This window comes from Pelobates fuscus, chromosome 12, assembly GCF_036172605.1.
Source record: "Pelobates fuscus isolate aPelFus1 chromosome 12, aPelFus1.pri, whole genome shotgun sequence".
Classification (NCBI taxonomy): Eukaryota; Metazoa; Chordata; class Amphibia; order Anura; family Pelobatidae; genus Pelobates; species Pelobates fuscus.
The window spans coordinates 90,434,643-90,457,473 of NC_086328.1; the positions used below are offsets into that span (position 1 = coordinate 90,434,643).

A 22,831-nucleotide genomic window follows, 5' to 3' on the forward strand; every position below is an offset into this window, starting at 1 on the left:
AACCAACGGCGGGGAAGGGAATGGCCCCGCCATCCTCCCCAATTGCACTTCCTTACATAACTTATCTCGAGCTACCCCTGGATGTTCCCCCACGGACCGCAGGTTTTTACACAACGCTCCCGAAGCCCTTTCTTGAAACGGAATCCTGAAACCCTCTGTAAAACCGAGCAGTAAAAACCTTGCCACCTCCTGGTTATCGTATATTCTTAACCAAGGCAGCATCGCGCCTACCTTCACCGGTGACGCGCCCAGCTGCAGACGCAGCGGCGGATGCACCGGCGCCTCCCACGTTCAGCTTACCCTTCCTAAAGCACCTGGAGACTCCATGATTGCCCCCGCAACCGGAGCACTCATGTTTGAATCTGCAGGACGCACCCCACTTGCACTGGCTCTCATTGTAGAGCCAGCAAAAACCCTTCTTCTGTCCCGCCGACGCGGTACCCGAGCCCGCGCCGGCCGCTCCAAGAAAGGGGGCACTCTTCTGTGCCATCATCAGCCTCATCCACAAAGGCAGGTCCATCTGGTCCCACCGCATGGACGGATTAGCCGCTAGGCGCTGACGAAATTGTTCGTCATACTTCCACCACGCTAAACCCCCGTAGGTTTGATACGCGTCCCCAATCCCGTCCAAATAACAAAAAAGCTGCGAACAGCGATCAGGGTATTTCTCCCCGATCACGCTCGCCAAAATACAAAAAGCTCTCAACCAGTTCCCAAAGGACTTGGGTATCTTCCGATACCTCCGCCTCTTTTCCTCCTCCTCCTTTTTCGCATCCTTCTTATCCTCCTCTTTCAAATCTAAAAACTCCTCCAGGGGAAGCAGGGAAAATATTTCCACAAACTCCCCTCTCCAGATCGTATCCTTAGTCTCCACCTTTAAGTGGCACCCCAGCGGCCCCGCAAAAGACACATGGACATTCTGCCGTGCCGCATCCGTTACCTCCCCGCAGAGATCGACTTGATCTCCTTCCCCACCTGTCGCTCCCTGACCCGGTCTTGTGGTGCCCTCACCCCCTTTTGGTGCTGCAGACGCTGCGGCCTTCGACCCCGCCTCCCGACCGCCATCCGCAACCCACACCTTCTCAAACTGCGTCGGTGACCCCCCGTCCCCCGACCATGATTCTAACAGTGATCGTAAACACCCCAGTAAACTCCCCGAGTGTGGTGCAGTTGGAGACTCACCGCTCGAGCCCCCGGCCGCTGCTGGCCGCGGGGGCGCCATCTCGTTCACAGCATCAACCGACCCAGAAGGAACCAGTGGACGCCGACTCCTGCCCGCCTGTTCGTGCTTTGCTCCCGTGGGCGTCCTACTCATCGACCTTGAAGGAGAATACAGCCTGGGTGGTCTGTCCGACTGCAGTCTCACCCGCCCCTCATCCCCGTGATCATACCTGACATCCCCACTCCCACGCCTGTAACGTCCATCCCGCTCGCTTCTCCTCCTCCTCCGTGTGGCATAGCTCCTCTCTGACGATCCTGACTCACTGCGCCTGCGCCTCGGCCACCTGTCCTTGGAAACTGACCTTTTCCCCCTGTTCCGATTCCCTACTGGGCTCCTGTCCCCTAGCCTCCTTCTGTCTTCAGATCTCCGCCTGCTGTCCCTCCAATCTGCTCCTCCACGCTGACGTCCTCCGCTGTTCCCACTGCTGGCGCTCCTCCTATCCCGCTGATCCTGGGAGCGACCCCTAATGGCCTCCCGCCCACTGCTGTCCTGGGTGCCACCGTCCTCCCGGCCAGCCACCCGCCGCCCGGTGTCTACTGCGCCTGTCTTCCTCCCCGCCTGCACACCTGCACTCCTGTCTCCACTGCGCTCCACACTGCCGCTCCTTGCTTCACTAGAGACCCCAGCTACACCGCTGCTGCGTCCGTCTCCCCTCCTTCCTACGCTCCTGGTCATGCTCCTCCATTCCTTTAAATCTGCAGCGCCATCCCTCTTGCCCCTAGCTCCAGCCGCTTCCTGCTGCGCCCTGCTGACCTGGTCCCCCTCCATGCTGTGTGAGACCGCTGCCCTGTCACTGCCAGTACATCGCAATCCCCCCTGCCCCTCAGCGCTGCCCCCAGGGGGCGACTCACCGGGACGTCTTGGGCTGCTACCGGACCCTTCCGCCGAGTCCTCTCCATCCTGCTCCACTCCAGCACCGGCCTGCCCCCCCGCCTCCATCCGGCAGGGGGCGCTCGACAAGGGAGGCCTCCTCCTGGCCTGCAACCTCACCGCCCCGGCGTTGCGCCTAGCTGGCGGTCCCGGCCGACGGCTAGCTCCCCGTCCTTGCTTTCCGGCTGCTGCCACGTTCTGCCTCACACTGCCTCCCGCCGAGCTCCTCCTCCGTCGTGCCGCCGGACCCGCTCCAGGACTCAGCCGTTGAGGCGGCCTGGCTCTCCTCTCCGGTCTCCGATCCGGAACCACATGGGGGGGAGCAGACGTGCTCGGAACCCCCAACTGCTCCTGCAGCCACGCCATACCCTTCTCCTTCACCACGGACCGCACACCCGACAACATTTCTTCTAAAGAAGCCATGCTGCACCTGAAAAAGAAGAAAAGAAGAGCCTAGCCGACCAGCAACAATTTACAGGTAAGAAAGGCTCAAATTAGAATGAACTTACCCTAAAATGGCCGCTATTTAACATCCCCTCTAATCCACGCCCCCTAGCACAATCCTTAGGACAGCCCCTTGACCTAAACTTCACCTGCCTACTCCTGGCTCTGTCAAGGCCCACTTCTCCCTGCGTTGCTCCGTGGTTTCAACTCTGCATTCCTGCATGACTTCCAATCTACACAATACCAACCTGAACTTCACAACTATCCAGCTTTATCCTACCATCCTGATTTATACCTGCATACAACATCTCTGCTCTATACCTGCCTGCATAACACCACTCTGGACTTTGCCTCAAAGTAATATTACATGGTGTTATTTTCCTGCTTGAGCAATGCTCCTTCCAATAGGGGGCTTACTAACTAACGTTCTCCTTTTCCTGTAATCCTGCAACCTTATTGTTCTGTTCTATTCAGTCCTGTTTTTATTTGTCCTTCTATTTTGACCTATACTTTTATATATAGGTTTTCTTATTATTTACCTGCATTCCTGTTTTATATCCTATTTATGGCATATTGCCTAAATCCCTTTATTTCTGTTTTCTATCTCTTTTCGGGAGACAGCCGTAGTTCATTTTGGAAATGACCATTATGTAGCTTGTTCAGAAAAGCTAATCTAATTTTTAGAAATATTAATCAGTAACTCTCATTCTGGATTGACACATGATACTAGAGAGTAGAAATCGGCAACATCTGTTTGTGGATCCAATCTCTCTCTAATTGTCGTCGCACCCTCGTTCTCTCTTTGTCCACAACATGTGTCCTTTGGAAAAACTAACTTTTCACTGATATTTAACTTAATAAAACTGGGACAATACTGGAGAGAAGTAATCACTCTATATTTAGCAGAGACGATAAGTCACAAAGAAAGTAATTGATTATATTCCTCTGTTGAATATGGAACAACCACTTGGCCCCATGATTGTCCCAGTTTAGCCATGATAAATATGCTTTTATTAGCAATGATAAGATTGTCTAACTTTTGTTAGTATCTCTGTTAAAAACCCCTTAAGGACACAACTTCTGGAATAAAAGGGAGTCATGACGGAATATTTCCGTCATGTGTCCTTAAGGGGTTAAGGTTTAGCATTGCATTATTGTAAATTTACCATCTTAAACTAAAGGTTAGTTTTCTTTTTATACTCCTAAAGTAATTCTTCTATTCTACATTATCTCACTCTAGTCTAGAGTTTACATGTAAGTGTAAATTTTATTTGTTAATGTTCATTCAAATTTGAACTCTGGTTTAATATGGATTAAATCAAAATTATAATTTATATTATACATACAATGTAGTAGCCAACATAGTAAAGCTCACATAAAGGGTGCGCGTGACAATATGTAGTTCTACCTATGGAAAAAAGACGATTGACACATTTTTTTTTTTTTTAATTCTTTATTTTATTTGTGCATAGAATTAACAATCAGTTTTGTACTGCCACGACAGCTGGTACAAACACAAAAGAAACATGCGGTAATAGTAATGTGGCATAAGAAACACTGCACTTTTTTTTTTTATATAAACAAGCTTAAGTCACTACGGTAGTTATGTGGTTTTCATCATACAGGCTATACATTATCAACACCTAGTAGGGTGCTAACTGCTTAATAAGATTTAACCATGCCTCTTCGAGGTTAACTATGCTTAATACGATTCAACTATGCGTAATAGTAAGTTGCCCTGCTTGAGTGAAGAGTGGCGATGTAAATAATCTAGGCTTTTACCAGGGAGAGACAGTGTGAGTCATGAGAAGAGTGACAGCAGGACATGAAAAATAAAAACAGTTAGAAAAACAAAATTCTACTGTTCAAGATAATATTTCAATCACCTAAGGGTGGTCCAAGTAAGACTGCTAGTTTCTATATAGGCAATATATAAATTAACGGTGAAACAAATAATAACAAACAGAAAAAGGAACGTTAAATCCTAGAAAATATAACTGGCTGATACCCTTGTTATACTGGGTCTGGTGTGAGTCCGTTCATGGCGTTCAACCTATGCCACTTAAAGTCCAGGTACAATGAGGGTGCCTGATACCAGTCCCTGTTTCCCCCACCTGCTCTCTCTGTGTGCGGTGCAGCGGCAGGGGCAGGTGTGTCCTCCGTGTGCCATCGGTCTCGTCTGCCATGTGGCTTGAGGGGACTTTCCCAGGGTTGCGCTGCCCCCGACGGGTGAGTCTGGAGCTCTGCGGTCGAGGTGAGTAAAAATGTCCACGCTGCTGGGCTTTTTGGGAAAGTGGTGCTCGCCGCTGTGATTCCTTGTGCCTTTTCCCTTTGGTCATGCGGGGGGGATGGTTCTTCATGTTGCTATGTGTAGCAGGGTGACCCCCAGTAGTTGCTGGGCTTTCCGCAGGCTTACGGGGTAGCTCTTTAGGCTGCTCTCCCTCAGGAGGTCGGCGTGGCGTTGCTGTGATACGGGCCTCCAACTTGGCCCAGAAGTTTGCAAAGATTGCTTCCAAGCGCTCCAGCACCTGTTCGGCGGCCCCTCCTTGTGGCTCCATCGGCTGTTTCAGGCTTGGTTGGCGGGACAGAGGTATTGCCGCCATCTTAGAGTAGTCAGCCGCGATCAGGAGTCTTGGGGCGGATTTCGCTTAGGGTCGGTATAGGCTTCAACCAGTGGATACCGGGATAACCCCCACCGGTCCAGAGGGGGGGGGGGGAGGATAGTTTTATTCCCGAGTCCGTTCCGTTCATCCGAGGAGCTAGGAGAGCGGCCGTCTCCCCCAGCTCAGGCTTGTGTAGGCCGCGTGCCGCTGCCAGAACAGACCGGGGTCGGACAGGCTCACAGCGGGTATCCTCCGGTGCACCGAGGACCTCTTAACAAGATGTGTGTATATTGTAGCTTGGTCGCTGGGTAGCCCGGGCGTAAAACTCGATTTTGTCGGGCCAGAAGCAGGAGCTCCTACAGAGCACGTCTGGCTGCCTCGGCTGTCAGGCCCCGCCCCCCCCATTGACACATTTTAAAGCACAGGACTCAAGCTGCTGTGTGCACCAGCAAGATAATTTATGCATAAAGAGAATTGGTATAGCAGTCATGGATCCATCCCCAGTGGTCAGAGCTGGTACTGCATGCAATAAATGAAGGAGAGCACCCATGGGTCTTTGCTGCACAGACGCTCTCTGTCTTTATTGTGACAGCATGTTGCAAACAAATCTTTAACGTTTCAATCCTTGAAGGGATACTAGAGTACCAGAAATACAAAGCTGTGTTCCTGGCACTATTGCTGCCTCCCCATCCTCCCTCCCGCCCTTCCCCGATGCACTAAGTAAAGGTTTAAAAACCTTGTATTTACTTAACTGATCCCAATGCCAATGTCCCTAGGAGCTGGGATGCTGCTCCATCTCCTCCTCCGTCCCTCGATGAGCAGTGCTAATGTGCATGCGCGGCAAGTAGCGTGCGCGTTAGACCTCCCCATAGTAAAGCATGGAATCAATGCTTTATGGGGATATATCTAATGCTGGATGTCCTCATGCAAAGTGTGAAGTCATCCAGCGTCAGTTACCGGACCAAAGGTCCGTTACGATCTAGAAAGCGCCCATAGTGGCTGTCACTAGGCAGCCATTGGAGGCGGACTTAGTGATGCAATGTAAACATGATTTATATTGCAGCACTAAGTGCAATAGGGACACTGCACACAGACTACTTCAATGAGCTGCAATGGTCTGGGTGCCTATAGCGTCCCTTTAACCTGGACTTTTAGTAAGACAATGTAAGCAAGGTAATACACAGCTATATAAAGGCACAATTTTTTTTATTTTTAAAAAGGGGGTGTGAGTGAAAAGAGAGAGAGTATGTGTGAAGTAGAGCCTCAGGGCTGGCGCGTCCATCAGGCAGCCGCCTTAGGATGCACTGGCTCTGGGGGCGCAAAATTCCAGTGACCGGCAGGAGGGAAGTGCTCCCTCCTACCAGGCCACCTTCTGGATCCCTGGCGCGGCGTGCGGCTGAACTGGAATTTGAGGCGGCGAGGGAGCTGTGTTCTCTCTGCTCTGCTCCCTCCCAGGCTGATTACTGATGCCGGGAGCCGGAATATGACGTCATATTCCGGCTCCCAGCATCAGCAAAAGGCGCGTGAGGGAGCAGAGCGAACACAGCTCTCTTGCCGCCTCGGATTTCAGTTCAGCCTCACGCCTCCCAGCAGCCCCACTGGACCTCCAATAAGAGACCCACACTTGCTCTCCAGTTAGGGAGGCTGGGTGGAAAATTTTAATTAAATTCATATTAATGATTAGTGTGTGTGCGCATGTGAGTGTGTGTGACTGTCAGTGTGTATACACCACTGAGTGTAGCGTGGCCAAGTGGAGCGGACCACGGTACAGGAACTTCTGTTTCCTGTACCTGGCTGGACTGACAGGAAAAGTTCACTGTACCGGGATTTGCTCCGCTCAGCCATGCTACAAGAAAGGTAGGAGGCACACCAGGAAGGGGAGGGGACCACTATGGTGGTGGGTGGTGCACCAAGGGACAGAGAGAGGAGGAGAGAGATACACTAAGGGACAAGAAAAGGAGGGAGGAGGGGAGAGGAACACTAAGGGACAGGGAAAAGAGGGGCAAGGGGAGAGGAACACTAAGGGACAGGGAAAGGAGGGGTAGGGGAGAGGAACACTGAGAGACAGGGAAAGGAGGGGAGAGGAACAATGAGAGACAGGGAAAGGAGGGGAGAGGAACACTGGGTCAGTGAATGGAGGTCAGTGAAGGGAGGGGACCACTAAGGGATGGGGAGGGGAGAGGGGCTGGACGTGAAAGAAACACACAGCGGGGCTTCAGAAGGGAAAAAGAGACACACAGAGGGGGTGGGGGGAGGGTAAGAGACACACACAAAGGAGCTGGGAAAAGTAAAAGACACAAAGGGGATGGGAGGAGTAAGACACACAAAATGTTGGAGGATGTCAGAGTCATACAAAGAGGAGAGATAGGAGACACACAAGGGGAAAAATAGGAGATAACATACACTAAAAGGAGTAAGATATTTAAAAGACGGGATAAGAAACACAAAAGGGTGCTTAAGAGGCACACAGGTGAAGATGTTTTTTGGGGGGGGAGTGGAAAAATGCATCTTTGCCTATGTACCCAAAATTCTTTGCACCGGCCCTGTAGAGCCTCCTTATGAAATCAAGACTTTTTTTTGTTAAGGCAGTAACTAGGCAGTCAGCACCAAGACTCCAAGTGAAACAGAATAATCAAGACAGTGGAAACTAGTAAATAAAGAAATAAGAAACAAAATATACGTAGTGAATCAATACTACGTGCAATAAAAGACAAAGTAGAACATAAGTAAATAAAAAGACCAACAGTGAGATCACTCTATCTCCATATGAGGCAAAGTAAAGCAGTAAAAAAGAGATATACATATATACAAAGAAAATACAAAGAAAATCACGATCAGCAAAAAGCATAAATGGATATAGGGCAAATGTAAGGTGAAATCACCTAACCTGGGGGCGGGGCCTGGCTGCCGAGCAGGACAGACGTGCAGTGACCTGGCTCCTGCATGTAACGACCTGTTGGGTGACAAATACCCAGGCAAACTAGAGTAAAAACGGCAACAAAGGCATGCTGCAGGTGAGAGATACCCGGGGGCATCCAACGACCCCAAAAACGAGAAGCACACTCCCCGGGAACCCTCACAAGCTACTGGGGCCTACTCGAGACCGCAAAGGGGAGAGGCGGCCGCTCTCCTCGACAGCAATGTCACACGCGGTACCCTCGACATGCGGGCCTCCTACCCCCCCCCTATGGACCGGCGGGGGATATCCCGGTCCTCCCTGGACAACAGGGGCGGCTTGACAAGGACTCACCACAAGATCAAGCCAACAATACAGCGGGGCAGCCCAATACAAGATGCATCCAAGATGGCGGCGGATAGAGAGGCCTCCAGCATCGTGACGGACACGGAGCTCCGACTAGCCGCGATCTTCGACTCCTTTTGGGAGAAGCTGGAGGCACGCATGCGACCTCCCCTCCCGGACACCCTGACAAGAGGCAAGCTACAATGCCCGGTCCAGGTGGCCGCACAATGGCAGGCTAACAATCCCGCAGGCTCCATGCACCTGAAGGGCCGGCGCCACAGGGGCACTATCCCGAAGAAAGACCTTCCCAGGAATACCAGCGGCAGCCTAAAACAGACCCGAAAGACCGAGAAAGCGAAAAGCACGGAGTACTCAAGTCCCCCTTACCGACAAGCTGCAGCCAGCGACGGACATCACGACTACAATATCGCACCTTACTGGAGGCGGGGACGTTGAGAGATGAAGCTCATAACAGTGGCAATTCCGAGCAGGACCACCGAAAGCACTCAAACACAAAAAGGGGTGCCTCACAAGCACAAACAGCAGCTGAGACCAAGACACACAACGACACCAGAGTGGGACTATGGTATTCCCCTTGCGGGGGTTGGCTGACCGGGACTCTAGACACTACGGATGCCTCATATAGTATCTATCTGCAAATGTTGTAGTTTTAATTGCTTTTCCTTTGATGTTACTCATTTATGTTATGCTCTACAATTCAATGTTTAGGCCACTTCTCCATGACAGCGATGAGGGCACACCTCACTAAAGACACCAATTGGGGGGCCCTCCCTCCTCGTAGTAATCTCTCTACCCCTTAGTCAGGACAACCAGCTATCCTATTTCTGTGGCAATTCAAGAGCTGCAATGGCACCTGAGAAGGTAGTAAATCTTACTAAACTCGATCACACTAACCTAATGTAACATAGCACATACACTTCGGATGTGCCTATCCTCATAATCACTAAGTGCTCCACACTCCCAGACTTCAGCATGCAACTCACTAATACATACACACTATTACTAAGTACTGTTAACTTGTTAACTTTATTTTTATTCTTGCACAATCTTCTATGTACATTCTCATGCATGCACCATGCTCTCCTCCTATGTCTCTTCCTTAACTATCGCTCCATGACACGTGCGTTATGCTGCCATATTCCAAACTAACGCGAAACTAAACTACTGTTCCAAACATCACGAAAAAAAAAAATGTGCCCGTATATCATATACCACAACATGTTATACCAATGTTAACCTATTTTACCGGATGTCGCTGTTGTGGCACAAACCGGCTGTTTGTTCATCCTGTGCACAACCAAAATAAAGAATTAAAAAAAAAAAAAAAAAAAGAAATCACCTAACCTACCTATAAAATGACTGCAGAGATTGTCTATACAAGCATTTCCCAATTGGTGTTCCGCAGAACCCTTCCGCAGAAAATTGGGTTCCACAAAAAACTAATATCAATGATAGCACAAACAAAACGTCTAAAAAGGATTAACATAAGTCTGAAAAGCAATTATGGGGGTTCCTTTCATTGAGAACCCTTGGGGCGGCCACAGTATCCAGAGTAAATATACCGCAGCACTCACGTTTTAATAAAGCTTTACAGCTATCAACCCTCTCTTAGATTTAGGTATGTGATTATTTGCCACAAATCTCAGGCTGGTAGAGGGTGGCCTGCCTCCAATAAATGCCTGGTTACAGGCTTGTCTGCTCATCATGGTAGGCTGTCTGAATTGAGGACCGATATCTTCTTATTCTTTCCCATAGTTCAAGGTTTATCTGACTGTAACTTATGTAAAGCAGAAATTGGAGTGGTAACTATGTTCTTGAGATAGGATGCCCCTGATTTAATGAATGTCATAATTGTATCATTAGAAGCGGGTGGATAAAAATTGCCCTTAAAATTCAAATCCCTATTAAGGGTCAAAGTGGAACATGTTGAAAAATTATTTGCGTTTCAGTCTACAAGCAAATTTGTATAATTCAACTTCTAGGTCAAAATGGCCAGCGTTGATAGTAGGTACAAATGAATGGTTTTTCAAAACTACATAAAGTTGAGGGAGAAAGTTGTTTTGGTTGATAACCAATATTAATTCAGTTTCCTTGCCGAGTGTCTCCTTGGGCCTGTACGAGTGACCCTTCTGTCCTCTCCTTATGTACTTCCACCACCTTGGTTTTTGAACAATTTTCCAATGCCACTCTGGCCCGTACTGGCACATGGGGTCTAAAAAAAGAGGGGCTACTAGAAGTAGTGGTAGTTTGTGTTGCAGCCGGTGTATTAGTGTTCAAAGAACCCTCCGTCTCAGACAATGGCTCACCTGAGATGGTATCCACTGTAAATCCCCTTGGGCACCACCTGCTTTATGTAGGTGGTTTAAAACCAGAGAGCCAATGAAAAACTCTTTGTTCTATATAATCAGTGTTCACTTTGTCCAACGTCTCTCTTTTAAATCTGATAATAACATTCTCATATGCCGTAAGGTCTTCTGCTAACTTATGTATGAGTTCCTCACATTTATTATCAGGAGCTTTCAATGTATCTGCATGTATTATTTCAAATTCAGCAATTTTCATTTTGGCGATTTTAAAGGACCACTATAGTGCCAGGAAAACATACTTATTTTCCTGGCTCTATAGGGTCCTTTGGTCCCCCTCACCCTCTGGCCCCCCTCCCGCCGGGCTCTAGGGTGAGGAAGGAGTTAATCCCTTACCTTTTTTCCAGCGCCGGGTTCCCTTGGCGCTGGGGACTCTCCTCCTCCTTTCCCGTCATCAGCTGCATGCGCTGCATGAGCCGCGCGCGCATTCTGCCAGTCCATAGGAAAGCATTCTCAAAGCTTTCCAATGGACACTGGCCTCTTCTCCCTGTGAAAATCACAGTGAGAAGCGCGGAAGCTCCTCTAGCGGCTGTCAGTTTCTCTGAAACTGCTATGTTTACAGCAGAAAGGGTTAATCCTTGATGGGCCTGGCACCCAGGCCACTTCATTAAGTTGAAGTGGTCTGGGTGCCTATAATGGTCCTTTAAGTTCTCGGCCCACTTCCTCAATTACCACCAGCTTAAGATATATATATATATTCTGTTTATTTAGTACTCCTCACATGCTCATAATTGTGTGGACTGGCTGACTTTAAAATGAGTTAATGTAAAGTTGACTTTGCGCACTGTGCAAATTAAGTTGCTGCTTCCCTCTCTCTCAAACAGCCCCACATCCTCCTGTCAACATGTGGCAGTTAAGCATGTCCCCTTTCTGCTACATTCACTATATCCATCTATTTCTCTGGCCAGGCCGCATACCAGGAGCCAAATTCTGCCTGCTAGCAAGAAGGGAAGGAGAGGAATGGACAAATGAATCCTGAACAGAGAGGATTCAGGCTTTGTGGTTGGTGAGCGACAGGGTTTGAGATCAAAATATATTTGATAACTTTCCTACATTTTCCTTAAGTCTATGCAATATCCTGCCTAATCTCCGCCTAATGACCGCTCCAAGCTCTGCTGTGACTAGGGGAGAGAAAGGGAAGCATTTCGCAATATTTTGGCATTTTTTTATTGTTGGCACTGAGTCCCCTGTTCTAGCCAGGTACAGGAGACTCAAGACGAGCAGTGATAAATGGCAACTGCTTTTTGGGGGCCAACTCAGGGCTCAAGCTTGGGCCAGCCCCCACTATTGAACTTGTATTGTGGTTTCCATCACAAATATTCTGTAATTATGTCTGTTATAATTGTTAGCAATGGGCTCTTAATCCAACCCTGCATCAATCCCTTTATTGGATCCTTATATGTGAAGTAAGTCTCCATCTGCCACTGTCATTTCCTTATTAGATGATCTTAACAGGATTTGCATGTGAACTATCATCCTACCTTGGTACAGTGTTTGAAACGTAGTTTTTCATTATGACAGACAAATTAGAAAATCGTATGTAACAGCATACCTAGATATCTAGCCTGCGGACAGTTAGAATGACACTACTGGGGACTGGTCACTTTCCAGGAATTGTTATATTACTTATTATTATTTAATATTATGTTTACTTAGAGTTGTTTCTCCACAAACGGGCAGATTATGTTACTGCAGTTTATAAAAAATAAAAAATAAAACACCTGTACCTCTCAGGAAGGTTTGCATAACTGCTGGAGGTTCAGACAGTGATCACAGATTGGTTAGCTAAAGTTTCCGTTCAAAAAGGGGCTGGGGAGGTTACTCACACTTTGTATTAGAGCAGTGGTTCTCAATAATTTTTTCCTGTGGAATCCTTTGACATTGTGTACCAACTTTGTGAAACCCCCAAAATTGCACCGTAGAACAAACCTTTTTTTTAAAATAAAAATCTTTATTTTTTTCATTGACGTAATGTGCAGCTCAATAGGTCACATTGGGTCTTCGCAGAGTCCCATTAAAAATGCGTTGTAACAAGTTATGCGTTTACAGGTAAAGGTGAGAACATGGTTAGTTGTAGATTGCATTTCGACTAGCATATTGAATAGTATAGGTACTTAGTGTTAACCTTTCTAGCCTTGAACCGTGCCAGTAAAGGTTTGCCAGGGCCTGAGAGCATTGTACATACCTTGTTTCAGTGTTTACTGAAAGGAAAAACGTAGGTTAGGTTACATGTACATATCTGGCATGACGGTTATTGTAGTGGCACAAGACGTCAACGTATTTACGTTTTGTTAACATAACGAAAAGAAAAAAGAAACTTGATATTCGAAACAGTACGAAACTAGTGTGTTGCACTCCTGTTTCACCTTTTTGTTGAAGTGCGTGGGGTTTGCTGTTCCCTTTGGCACTGAGGTCATAGGTGTGTGGGTGATTCGTTATGGCCGTTATTGTCTTACATCCCCAGACTCCAGGGCCCCCCTCCCTCATCTTATCTCTACACCTTAAGGGCTGCCTTGGGTGTCTCCCACCGTTGTTCTTCCTTTGTCCTAGGTGTCAAACTCCTCCCACAATTCCCAGACCTTTTGAAAAGTGCCCATAGTGTTCCTAACTTGTGCTGTAAGCTTGTCCATAAAGTGGTTGTCTCTGAGCTTAGTGAGCACCAGGGACATCGGGGGCAGTTCCGTTTGTGTCCAGTGTTGTGCTAGTGCCCTGCGTGCCGCTAGGTTGATCATGTTAAGCAGTTTTTGTTGGTGTTTGTTCAGTCTGTCTATGGGTTTGGACAGCAGACTGACCCAGGGGTTTGGTGTTAGTTGTCTTTGCAGTATTTGTGCGCTTAGGTCAGTCACTAATTTCCAAAAGTCTGTCACCTTTGGGGACTGCCACCACATGTGGATGTAGCTCCCTTTCCCTCCACATAGGTGCCAGCACGTGTCTGTGGAGCCCATCCGCATGTGGTATTGCTTTACAGGCGTTGTGTCCCGAAACATGGTTTTGTAACACTGTTCTTGCAGTGTCACACACATCGACATCTTGGAACAAGCCTCCCAGATATCCTGCCAGTCAATATCCTCCAATTCCTCCCCCAGGTCCTCTTCCCACTGTGTTGTGTAGCGTTGGCACCCCCATTCCCTGGATTCTGAGTCGATGTGTTGGTACAGTGTTGTGATAAAGAGCGGTTGCGTGGTCTCTTTAAAGCAGAGTTTCTCGAAAGTCGTCAGAGGCGTCTCTGCGACTTTCCTAGCCTCTGGCCTATAGCAAAGTTCCTAAGCTGCAGGTATCTAAAGAAATCCTTGGAACGGAGCTGGGCTATGGTTCGGAGGTGATCATATGTAACTACAGCGTCGTTTATGTATTTTTGGGGTCCAAATATAATATAGAAACATAGAAACATAGAATGTGATGGCAGATAAGAACCATTCGGCCCATCTAGTCTGCCCAGTAATATTGGGGTAGATCTGCACCCATGAGGAGGGATTCAATATCTACCCACCTTTGTTGCTCCGGGGTGGAGGGGGTGTGTGCCAATGTACGATCTGTGCGAGTTGTGCAGCTAGATAATAGTGGTATAGGTGTGGTAGCCCCAAGCCACCCCTATCTTTAGGTCGGTATAGGAGGTTTCTGCCCATTTTAGGCCGCTTCTTCTGCCATATAAAGGCGTTGATCGCCTTTTGTGTGTTGGCGATGTCCCCGCTTGTGACTCTGACTGGTAGTACCTGGAATAGAAATAGTAGCCTAGGGAGGGCATTCATTTTTATTGAGTGTAGGCGCCCTATCCACAAGATGGGTTTTTCTGTCCATCTCTCCAAATCACCATTCAGGGTTCTAAATAGGGGGGTACAGTTACTGTGGAAAAGTGCATTTGGGTCAGCCGTGAGGCGTACCCCTAGGTATGTGAAAGCCTCCCTTTCAATTTTTAGTTTGTGCAGCTGTTGGATGTCAGTTGTGTCCTGGGGCGACATGTGAAAGGGCCACTGATTTGGAGAGGTTGACTTTGTATCCTGCTACCTCGAGAACAAACCTTTTAATGAGCAGAGTGTAATGTTGTTTTGTTTTTTTGGCAAATCTTCTTATATCTGGTTTAATCCTCAGTTCTTCATAAGCAAGTAAAGTTAACAGGATTTTGGCTTGCAGTAAAAGGAACACTTCTCTAACCTGAAAAAATACAGATTTTACTACCTGAGTACAAAGGATCCTGTTTTGTTCTCAGCTTTTAGTAAGCAAGTAAAACTGTTGCTTAACATAGCTTCAAAGTAAACAGATGTTTGTACTATTGGAGCCGTAGCAATGTTTTTATTTTTGTTATTTTTCTTAGGGATATATACATAGATTGTAGTACTTAGGAGCAAAATATATATATATATATTTTTAAATAAAATTATTACTAATGAAGTCTTTAAAAACAAAACTCAACTAAAGTAAATTAGAGCAAAAGTGCGATAAACAAATATTTTAACCAGTCTGCCTCTAAACCTTATAAAAAACAAAAAACTATGCTCAGATTCCACATTAGTTGCTAATTTATTAGGTTGCATAATAAAACAAATAATTTCCCTTTTATATGAAGCCAGATTGGGCACAGTAATTGTTACATAGTTACATAGCTGAAAAGAGACTTGCATCCATCAAGTTCAGCCTTCCTCTCATATGTTTTGCTGTTGATCCAAAAGTAGGCAAAAAACCTAGTCTGAAGCGCTTCCAATTTTGCAACAAACTAGGAAAAAAAATTCCTTCTTGACCCCAGAGTGGCAGTCAGATTTATCCTTGGATTAAGAAGCGATTGCCCTACATTGAAAAATTATATCCTTAAATATTCTGTTATTGCAAGTATGCATCTAGTTGCTTTTTGAACATCTGTATGGAATCTGATAAAAACACTTTTACACAATTCCACATCCTTATTGTTACAGTAAAAAAACCTTTTTCTTTGCCTTGGACAAAATCTTCTTTCTTCCAGTCTAAACGCATGACCTCGTGTCCTATGCAAAGTCCGGTTTGTGAATAGATTTCCACCCAATTGGTTTGTATTGGCCCCGGATATATTTGTATAATATTATCATATCCCCTCTGAGGCGACGTTTTTCTAAACTAAAGAGGTTTACATTTTTTAACCATTCTTCATAGCTATGTTCCATTCCTTTTATTAATTTTGTATCCTGCCTCTGCACTTTTTCTAGTGCCATAATATCCTTCTTTAGAACAGGTGCCCAAAATTACACAGCATATTCAATATGTGGTCTTACCAGTGATTTATAAAGAGGCAAAATGATATTCTCATCCCGAGAATTAATGCCCTTTTTCATGCATGATAATACCATTCTGGCCATAGCCACTGCTGATTGACATTGATGATTGAGACAACAAAAATAGCTGAGCCTGAAAGAATAAGGTTTCCTACACAGGCCCGTCCTGCATCAATGCTTGCAACAAACTGAGTGAGTCTGAAATGGCTGACGGCGAGCAGGAATAAGGTCTCGTGATGTCTGCGGTTTCCGACTTCCGGAAACAGCAGGGAGCAGCTGCCATCTTGGATGTGGGGGATCATAGTGGAACCCCAGTTTTATTCTTGTGGAACCCAAGCATTCTGCGGAACACTAATTGGGGAAATGCTGCACTAGAGCAAGAAGGATGAAGAATGTCTCACTCTCCCTGACACTATTGAGATGGTTTTGTTTGCTTGTCTTCCGCCTCCTTCTGTTTCTTTATTGCCACAGCTTGTGACAGATGGCCAGCGCTATAAGTGCGAAGCGGTTACAAGGTTATGCCGCCTGTTGTTGGTCTCTGGGGAGATGCAGCCTGTAGTTGCCCACTGGTGTAGCAGGGCAAGTGCTCAATTACCTACTTGCCATGTGACAGAGCAGCATTTATTAAAGAAACACTATAGTGTCAGTAATACAAATGTATATTCCTGACACTATAGGTCTAAACAGCTGTTTAGCCCCCTCATCCCCCCTTACCTCAGGTTAAAAAGGTGTTAAACTCTCCTTCTGCCATCTCCAAGCAGGTCCAGTTGTGGCTGGCCCCGCCCACGCTCTGCCCCCTTGGCTGGGATCATCAAACTTGATGATCTCATCTAATCCAATGCTTTCCTATAAAAAGGCATAGAGAGGCTATCACCCATGTGCGGCAAAAACGCTGTGCCAAACAGCATCTCCTCATAGAGATGCATTCACTCAATGCATCTCTATGTGGAAAGTTCAGCGCCTCATTGCAGAGCATCTGAGTGACTGCCACTAGAGGCAGGTAATGCCAATTACTTCCTAGGCAGTAATATAAACAATGCCTTTTCTATGAGAAGGCAGTGTTTACATTAAAATGCCTGCAAGGCTTGTCTATACGAGCATTTCCCAATTGGTATTCCACGGAACCCTAGGGTTTTACGAGAACAAAATTGGGTTCCAAAGCAATTTGCCATCGGGTGGCCCAAGCATTTAGGGTCATCCGATTGGTATCACTGAACAGGGCCCGGTCAGGCGCCACAGCAACCGGCCCCTGTAGCATGGGATGCTGGGAGGAATTGACGGCGTGTTGCTTCCTCCCAAACAGAGCGCTCCAAGCGGGATGGGGGAGTGAGCAGCACACCAGCCTCAGCCAGCAGCACTCCAAGCAAGTCACCCTTCTGCAAGAAAAAGGTAATCTAACAGGATGGTGACTGCAAATACCTGTATGTATCTGTGTATGTGTCATTGTGTGTATCTGAGTGTGTGTATCTGTGTTTTTGTCACTGTATGTATCTGTGTGACAATGTGTGCATCTGTGTGTATGTGCCAGAGTGTGTATCTGCTTGTGTATGTGCCAGTGTGTGTATCTGTGTGTCAGTGTGTGTTTATGTGTATATGTGCCAATGTGTGTGTGTGTGTGTGTGTGTGTGTGTGTATGTGCCAGTGTGTATCTGTGTGTCAGTGTATCTGTTAGTGTTTGTATGTGCCAGTTTGTTTGTATCTGTGTGCCAGTGTGTGTATCTTTGTGCCTATGTGCCAGTGTGTATGTGTGTCAGTGTATCTGTCCGTGTGTGTATCTACCAGTATGTGTGTATGTACCAGTGTGTGTCGGTGTGCCAGCGTGTATATCTATGTGTGTGTGTCAGTGTGTATCTGTGTAAATGTATGTGTTAGTGTGTGTATTTGAGTGTGTGTATATCTTTGGGCCATAATGTGTGTATGTGCCAGTGTGTATCTGTGTGTGTGTGTGTATGTGCCAGTGTGTGTATATCTTTGTACCAGAGTGTATATCTTTGTTCCAGTGTGTGTATCTGTGTATCAATGTCTATATATGCAGTGTGTGTATTTGTGTGTCAGTGTGTATATGACTGTGTGTGTGTGTCAGTGTGTGTTATGTATGTTTCTGTTTGTTAATATGTATGTATATCTGTGTTTGTGTGCATGTGCAGACATCCCAGCAATCAAACACCAGCACAAATGCAAACATACCCCTGCAAACACAAACATGACATACAAAGACACCCCTGAACTTCAACTCTAAAATTATATTCAAACACCAATACACACAAATAAACATCTGCATGTAAAATTCAACACTACATCAAAACACACCATTGCATGTAAATGCAAGCGTAACATCAAAAAAAAACAACCCTGTATTAAAATGCTAAAATTATATACAAATATCAACTCTACACACAGGCACACACCTTCTGCTAAGTACTACAATCTGTTTACTATTTGAAGAAATTTGCCAAAAAAGAAACCCTTACGCTCTGTTAATTAAAAGGTTTGTGCTACGGCATCAATCTATGTAATCCCATGCCCACAAAAAATAGATAATGTGTGTGGCCCCTTTAAATAGGAAACCTATGTATGCAGGGGTTGGAATTTAAGAAGTAAAAGGGAACCTATGATCCCGAAAATAATCGTTTTTTTTTCAAGACTATAGGTTCCTGTCTGTGCACCCCCTTAATTATTAAAAAATTAAAATGTTAATGTTAAGAATACTTACCTTGTTTCCTCTGCTGCAGCCGCCCGCTTTGCTTTCAAAGACATCAGCCTTCAATCCAGTGATTCTCATAGAGAAGCCAATGATTGGAAATAGACATGCGCAGTCAAACGCAGCGATCCTCCAATCAAATGCTGCTATCAGTAGCATTTGCTTCCGAGTTTCACTCGGTTCTGGAGGAGGAAGTGCCTCTAGTGGCTATCAGGAAGGCAGCCACTAGAGGTGTATTTAACCCTGCAATATAATCATAGCAGGTCCAATTTACTGTGCCCCCTATATATATATATATATATATATATATAATATTTAAAATTATTTTATGAGCTACACAACATATTGTATTATTTAGGTTTTATCACATGTGTAATACATTTATCAATTTCATAATAACTCATTCAACCTAAAAATCAAAAGATTATATGTAAGTTGATGCCCACACAGAAACTGCTTCCATATAGAATTTCTTCCATTTTATGCAAGTTGTTGACTAACCAAAATGTCATGTTACTGATACATATAGAATTTCACCCACACTCACACACATGATTAACCCATTAAGTGCCATTGGAATGTGTTTGTTATTATTATTATTTGTAAAGCGCCAACAAATTCCGCAGCGCAGTACAATAGGTGGACTAACAGACAAGTATTTGTAACTAGACAAGTTGGACGCACAGGAACAGAGGGTGTAGAGGACCCTGCTCACACAAGCTTACACTCTAGAGATCTAACATAATTATTAAATTATATTATTTGATATACCGGTATATAATATTAACACACAAATTCACACGCAAGTGCTTGGGAGTCTTTCCCCTTATATTTTACAAGCAAAAATAGCTCAACTACATTCATAATTTATATATGCAAGGCAGTAGAATAATAAGCACAAATAAATACATAACACATGCAGTAACATAAGCAGAAATGTACAGGTTACATTATGTTAACAAGCACATACACACAATAATAATTACAGCAATAAATTCAAATTATACATTTACAAGCTAAATCATCCTTCTCAATGCATCTCCTTTTACCTAGAGGCAGCTGTCCCTTTAAATCCAGCATGCCTGCAGCCAATTGCTGTATGGATAGGTGACATCACCTCCCAGCAATGACGCAGACCCTATTATTAAAAGACCAATGGAATTGTTCTTTCAAGATCACATGATGGGAGATGTGTAGGGGGGGGGGGTTGGAATAGGTTTGGGTTTTGTCATTGTACTGATCCTGCAGCCTCTGCAAGAGCAGGGCTGCTGATATTTGGGAGAAAAAGACCTTAGGAAATCCTATGAATTCGTAATAAACATTACAGCTGTTTGCTGCTCCAGACATTAGGAAGCTGCAGGTCTTTCAAAGCAGAGGAAGACGACCCCTCTGGATCAAGGACAGGATGCTATAAAGGAGGGTCACGGGCCTACGAAAAAATCCTATAAAGAAGGAAGATCTTAAAAGTAGAATCCCATTCGCAGCAGAAGGTCCCAGCTGTTTCTGCATCCTATTTAATTGGCGTCCTGAAAATTTGACCACAATTACAATTTCCCCAAGGATAGGTATATAATTCATTTTCATGCAGTCCCAGAATTATTCTCTTATTCTGCTTAATCCCACGGGGGAGCTGCAGGGGAAACAGTGATTGTATCTGTGCAAGGAGATAGAACGTGGTCACTGATTTGATACGGAGAGACATTGAGAAATTTTCTGTCATACAAAACTCAATATCTTTTCATTCAGCTTATTTTTCTTCTTTTTTTTTTTCTTAAAAGGTATCATCCTTTTGGATTGACGGAACCATGAAGTATCAAGGAAATCTATAACGGATCAGGCCTCCGATCCTATAGGGAATTTGGAATACACTGCGAATCCCAGCATCTCAAATGTGATTTTTGGCTGAAACCTATACGTTTTATTTCTCTGCCTTATGAGATCGGGATATTCTGTAGAATTTCCAAAAATCAAATAAAAAGAGAGAAAAATCCCATCATCTTGTCATCTGGATTTAGTGGATGTAAAAATATATTTCCTCACTACCAATTCCTACATGTTGAGCAAATTTTTTTTAATTTTTTTTATTGAAATCTGAGCAAACGATTACGATTTATTTTTTTCTCCCACCAAACCATCGATAAGAAGGAGGAAATCCAGACCTGCAAAGTGAAATTGTATTGAGGCAAATTGATCCTTACACTTTTCTTTTTTGTTGTTCCTTTGAAGCCTCGTAAAAAGACATGCTCATTAATAAACTTACAATCCGCGCAAAGAAACTAAAAAACACAGCGATATCATTCTTTTAATTCTCTGCTATTTTCTGATAGTTCTGTCTGGTTACTATTCATTTCCTCTTCAATTAGATGAGTTGTGTCTTCATGAATAAATTGTCTTTTCCTCTGGTTGGATATTTATAGTGCCCATAAACAAACAACGGATTAGAGAGACGCACTAAGAAAGCGGAAAATTCAAGACAGAAAGTTGGAGGTGTAAGTCTCTACAAGCCAATAAATATTCTGTGAAATTATAGATGCTTTGGAGACCTTTGAAATATTTTTTTTATTTTTTTTGGTTTATTACTTGAATAATCAGAGGTCTTCAGATTGTTATATGCATGCTGTTATTTTATTTTTTAATTCAGTAACATTAGTGCTATGCAATTGCTAAACAACACAAGTAATTCATGCAAAAAAAAAAAAAAAAAAATAGCAGGCAGGTTTGAAGATTCTCCAATAGGAATGTGGGGTAAAGATAAGTGTGCGGTGTAGTCACAGGGAAGATGGATGTAAAGGAAGAGGGAAGCCATATCTATTTATATACCTTGCTTATATAAATGATGTGACATTTGCAGGACAGGTGCTATTGAGTAAGAAGGTGTAATGGAGTTAAAATAAACAGTGGGAAGATTAGTTGCACGATGTGATCGTTATACTGCAATTCTACATATATCTGACTTTTTCTGCAGCGCTGTTACATGAGTGTGCAATGAATACACAAGACCCAGTGTTAGATATCAGAATACAACGTGATAAAGAATAGGATATAAGACCTTGTTTGCGGATGTGCCACTGTGTCTTCCACATTAAATATTCTAGGTAGGGGAGTTGTCCTAATTGCAAAGTCATGTTTTAGTGTATTTGATGGAAAGTGGAAAGGCGTGCATGCAGAGCTTAAGGATATGCCTACTTGAGTACGGGTGTAAGAAACTATCAGGTTCTAAAAATTAAGACATATAACTAATGTCCTTTATGCACATATACATCTTGTTTTTTTTTTTGTATTCCGACTCACACGGATGTGATCCAGAGGAATTGCAAGCTAAACCTTACCCCTTCCTATGCACAAATTGCTAATCCTGGCTTATGGAGCATGTTAACTATCCCATTTGGTATTATTACATGATAAAAAAGGCATGTACATGCGGCTTGGTATTCTGTACACAGGACAGTATATGCTGTACACATGATAGCATACCTAACAGGGCCAGAGTAGAGGCGTGACAATGTAGCATGTGCATCACAATGACACAGTTTGCCCAGAAAGTGGACATTCTAACCTAGTGCGCATGTTCATTGAGTGACAGCCAGATCCTGCAAGTCTGCCAACCAAAGCTACCCATACACTGAGTGCTGGGACATAGCACACATATACATATACAGCCTATATGAAATGGACTGGATAGCCAGAAGCTGTTCCATGCAAGACAGTTAGGGTCCCTAGGAAAGTCCACTTTGATCTGATGTATATATTGCTTTCTCACTGGGCAAAGCTATAACTGTGAATAAAACAGGGACACTGAGGTTCTACACCCCCAAGCTTCATACATTTCTGATATCAGATGGTGTGCATGCAAACAGAATCAGCACGTTAACCTTGTAAACTCACGCAGCTGCCGTATCCCAGTGGGAAGTGGGTAGGATGGGGTGTGGAGGCAGAGGCCAGACACAATTCTCAACACTGACAAAGCATGGAGAGAAACGGAGGGTGTCAAGCATTATATTTACATTCTGATGACATTTAGAGGATTTATTCTGCCTTTACCAAAATACCTATAGATCCTTTGATACTATCCGTCGACTATGCATTTGACCTTATATTATAAAATTGCTATATATTTTTTTTTTCT

The 22,831-nt window shown here is 44.9% G+C and overlaps 1 protein-coding gene across 2 annotated transcripts in view; it reads left to right on the forward strand.

Annotated features, from left to right (window-relative positions):
• Positions 1-19,913: 19,913 nt before the first annotated feature.
• Positions 19,914-22,831, forward strand: part of PPP2R5B (protein phosphatase 2 regulatory subunit B'beta) — a 120,939-nt gene continuing 118,021 nt past the window's right edge. The window contains exons 1-2 of one of the 2 annotated variants that reach the window (XM_063438022.1): positions 19,914-20,270; positions 20,484-21,192. The gene's annotated coding sequence lies outside the window, so the exon portion shown is untranslated. Of the gene's footprint in view, positions 21,193-22,831 lie in introns of both variants that reach the window. The other variant, XM_063438021.1, reaches the window with a different exon arrangement.